Genomic DNA, 5,143 nt, shown 5'->3' with positions numbered 1-5,143 from the left:
AATGGAACTGCCATTTGACCCAGTGATCCCACTTCTAGGAATATATTATAAGAAACCTGAACTATTAACCAAAAAGCATGTATCACCCCTATGTTCATAGCAGCAGCATTTACAATAGCTAAGATCTGGAAACAGTCCAAGTGCCCATTAGTAGATAAGTGGATTAAAAAGCTGTGGTACATTTACACCATGGGATACTATGAAGCAGTGAAAAAGAAGGATCTCTTACCCTTTGAGAGAGCATGGAAGGACCTGGAGAGTATCATGCTAAGCGAAATAAGCCAGTCAGAAGAAGACAAGTATCACATGATCTCACTCATATGTGGAATCTAAAGAACAAAATAAACTGATGAACAAAATAGATCCAGAGACACAGAGTCATAGAATAGACTGTGTAATCTCAGAGGGAAGGCAGATGGGGTAGGGTTTGGGAAGAGATCTACCAAAGAACTTGTATGCTTATATGTATAACCCATTTACACAGACAATAGGGAAGTAGAGACCTGAGATGGGAGCTGGGGTGGTCTATAATGGGTCAATCAGAGAAAAAGGGGGGCATATGTAATACTTTCAACATTAGATTTTTTTTAAATCCCTAAAAAATAAAAAGGAGATGCAAAGATGGGCAATTCACTCTTTGATGGACTTTGGGCGAGTTTTTATTGAATGTGGGAATGGGGAGCCAGCTTGTGAGTTTGGCTGACATAGACTACACAGTAACTTAATTTACTTATCAATTTAAATCTCTCCCCACATTTATGTGACTTCAGACAATATCTCATGAATTAGTGAGAATAAAAAAAAACCTTTATTATTTAAATTGGAACATAAATTGAAAATGTAAAGAAAGTACTTTCAGATAAGAGTGACATATATTCAGGGCTTTCTAAATTACCACACCTTCATGATTCCTTGAATATATTTGTTTACTTGGAATATTATGCAGCATGATTCAGAGAGATGGGTTATAGACAGCAAGCCATACAGTAGCCGACCATCTAAAATAAAAGTGAGTTTAGAAATTTTTTATTTTTCCCCATAAACTTGCATTTTATTGCTACTTGAGAGTTGTGTTTTTTTCAAATATATTTTATTGATTTTTTTACAGAGAGGAAGGGAGAGGGATAGAGAGTTAGAAACATCAATGAGAGAGAAACATAGATCAGATGCCTCCTGCACACCCTACTGGGGATGTGCCTACGACCAAGGTATATGCCCTTGACCGGAATCGAACCTAGGACTCTTCAGTCCACAGGCCGATGCTCTATCCACTGAGCCAAACCAGTTAGGGCACTACTTGAGAGTTTATGGTACTACTAGAGGCCCAGTGCACAAATTCATGCACAGGTAGGTGGGAGAGACCATGGAAGGTTGGCTGGCAGGCCCCGACCTAGTTGTGTAGATGTGCTGAGGTAGTGGCAAGTAAAAACCACAGATAGAGCGCCCCAAAATGGCCTGAACACCAGCTATGCTCTGAGGTGGAAATACAGCTCTATATTGCTGCCTGCACTCAGGCCACCTCACTCTCCCCGGGGGCAGAGTTGCTGACAGACAGGGCCTCTCTTCTACCTCAGCTGCACATTTTCTCGGGGCTCCGGCCCCAAGCATGATAGGTAGCTGACTTCAGCCAGTGGTGGCACACTGCCATAGGAACAAGAGCCATTCAGTGCTTGGGAGTCTGGAAAGGTGCAGGGCCAACCTAGAAATATTTGATGGGGGCAGAAGGGCGATCGGCATAGTGCCGTGGCAGAGGTAAGATGGCGGTGGTGCTTACTTTAAGTCTTTGCAGTTAAGCTGCTGCCTTGCTCCTTCTGCCCCCTCTGAACTGCTACTCTGTCTCGATCAGCATCAGGGTCGCTCTCCTCCTACAGGCCTCCCGGACCCAGATTCTCTGGTGCCTGGAGAGGGACCATAGGAGGTTGGCTGTGGGAACACACTGACCACCAGAATCTATTTTTTAATGGTCTAGCACAGTGGTCGGCAAACTCATTAGTCAACAGAGCCAAATATCAACAGTACAACGATTGAAATTTCTTTTGAGAGCCAAATTTTTTAAACTTAAACTTCTTCTAACGCCACTTCTTCAAAATAGACTCGCCCAGGCCGTGGTATTTTGTGGAAGAGCCACACACAAGGGGCCAAAGAGCCGCATGTGGCTCGCGAGCCGCGGTTTGCCGACCACTGGTCTAGCACACTGGTTAAAGGTATATATTTTGGGCATATTCATATTTGCTTTTTCTGCCACCTACTAAGTAAGGTTCCTGCTCTTTTCAGAGTTATATGTACCAACAGGGGAAAGTCCAACACACTATGCTTACATTTAACTTCTATTTTCCTGCAAACAAGGGTTGTTATTAGTCTGTTCAACTCCTGAAGAACCCAGAAAAGATATTGTGAAGGCCCTGTTGATAACAGGACATGTAGGATAAGGAAGTTCTGTCTTATATCTATCTGCAATCTCTTCCAAGTGAACTTGTCTTAGGCTGTCATGCCTCAAGTATGTGCATGCAGGCATTTTGAGTCTGGCTGGCAGAGATAGGCATATGGCTGTCCATAAAAATAAAAAAATAAAAAATCAGCAACAGGATTATCGTTATTAGGGCTGTTCATTGGCATTCTGATTCCATTCCTCATTGGGTATATAGTGGAAATAACTTTCTTATAAACTTGGGTCTGACCATGAACTGGCTTTGGCCAATGGAATGTAAGTAGGGGTTATCTGGGCCATTACTAGACAGAAGACTTTGAGAGCATGATTTGCCATGTTTCCTTTCCTCTACCATGGTGATTGTGGAAGCTCATGTCAAGATGGAGCCTCCATCAGCCTGAGTTTCCGTAGATGGGAAGAACCTCCCTGCCAACCTAGTATTGACCTATAGCATCATAAGAAATAAACCATTATTTTAAGCCAGTGAAATTTCGAGATTGCTATTGCAGCATAACTTTGCCTATCCTTTTTACATTTATTTTTAATTATAGTTGACATACAATATTATGTTAGTTTCAGGTGTATAACATAGAACTTTTAAGGTAAAGTGGTGAATGATTAATTATAGTGGGTTCAAGAAGAATGATAGGAAAGGAAGTGGACAGCAAGCATCTTGGCTATAAAGAACAAAGAAATAGCTGAAGGGGGTTACAGGGTAAAGCAAGGGTGGCTATTGTTGATTTTATGATGGGCTGTTAGGAATAATATTTTTGACTAAGTTAAGAAAATTTTGTTGATAGAACAATTGAAGTAGTAATGTCCTTGAGTAGTAGAGAAAGGAGTACAAAAGTGGAGGATTGGCCTAAGATAGGAACAAGGACCCTTTATTCATTGCAATAAAAAGATAGACTAGATATAGGTATAAGTGCAGGAAGACTAGTAGATGAGGTGTTACCATGCTCTCTGATTATTCTACTTTCTCAAATAAGTAGCTAGATTATCAACTAAAAGAAGAAGGGGAAAGATATGGGAGGTTTGAAGACAGAGGAGAAGTGAAATAAAGACCTGTGAAACTTGGTAAATCCTAATGGCCTAACATCAATGGTCCAGCTGGCACAAATAGTTTTGAATTTAAAGTGGGACCACAAAGTAGGTATTTTTATATAGGCATATCAGCTTAACAGAGCATAAACAAAGCAACTGGTTGGGATTTTTCCAGGGAAATAGGACAGTGAAAGAGCTGTAAGATAATGCTAAGGAATCTAAGCCAGGTAAGGGTGAAGTGAATACATGATGGGCTGAGGGAGTGTGAAAATATAGAAGAGTCACTGTGGTTGAACAGCTCTTATAGTCAAAATGTTAGGAGGAATGAGCTGAAAATGAAAAATAAGAATTTAAATCTGAGATTATGAATGAGGTGCAGTTATAATCTGTGGATGATTGGGCAGGATGGACGAGAGTATATATCAAAGAACTAAGAGGTCAAGTTATTAGAAGTACCATTGTTTGGATGTTGAAATCCCAAAGAAATATAAGAGGAGTAGTAATAGAGGCATAGTAAATTAGATGCTATAATCTAGGAGTGGGGAGTAGAGATCTGGAAGTCAACTGATAACAGCAAGGAAGGGTAAAGCTTATATAGTAGCCTGATGGCATGAACTTCAAAGAAACTAGGTAATCTTAGGGAGAGTAGAGAATAATAGTTTGGCAGTAGTAAACGGTGAACAGGAAAAAGTGCCTCACCTCCAGACTTAGTGGCTTGAGGATGAGAAAGCAGTATCTTTGAGGATATCAGTTCTAACTGAAAAAAGATGAAGGAAAAGTTCACTGAAGAGGTTGAATATGGAGCCAATTTTGCTGAAGATGGACTGGGAGTCCCAGGAATCACAATGGACGTATATAAACAAATTGGGGATTGGTAACATATCAAATTAGGGGACTTTATAAGACTAATAAGGGCAAGTCTTCATAAGTAGGAATGACCTGGGGGCCTTAGGCTTCTATGGAGTGGGGTTAATGGGATTAATGCTGCCAGTGAGATGACACAATGATTTGGGGGAGAAACGGGATTCACCTAACTGCCAACTCAGCTTTCATTTGCTGTGTTGGTAGAGGTAGGAACTCTTTGTCTCCATCTTTCCAAGGAGTAGAATATCTACCCCTTCATCTTATCAGTTAGTCCTATATATAGAAGAAATTAAAATACGATTTTGAAGTTTCATAGGGCTTACTCTGGCCAGAATAGCACTGGACAGGATTGCTATATTTTCTACATCCTGTACCTATGGCAGATACTGCTAATCCAGCTTGGCACTGTTTCTCTCTGACTCTGGCTATAGTTTTAGAGTCCATTTCATCACAGTACTGGAAATACCTCTACTAATCCATAGTAATTAATTATTCACTGAGTATGTCAGTTACTGTGCTGAGCATGTTTCATAGATATTACTTTAATTATTACAACAGCCCTGTGAGGTTTTACAGATGAAGACAGCAATGACCAAAAATGTTAAGAAACTTGCTCAAGATCATAACAGCTGAAAAGCAGAACCAAGATTCAAATACTGTTCTACTTTATTCCAAAAAATTCAACCATTGTAATTTAATTATTGGAACTAATGTTGAAATGTCATTGCCATTCCTATGAGGTATTTGCAATTAATTTATTTTCAGGATTACCAGGATATACGGGGGGAAAAAAACCAACAAAGAAAA

Source organism: Plecotus auritus (genome assembly GCF_963455305.1).
Source record: "Plecotus auritus genome assembly, chromosome: 3".
NCBI classification, from domain to species: domain Eukaryota; kingdom Metazoa; phylum Chordata; class Mammalia; order Chiroptera; family Vespertilionidae; genus Plecotus; species Plecotus auritus.
This window is presented reverse-complemented; position numbering follows the sequence as displayed.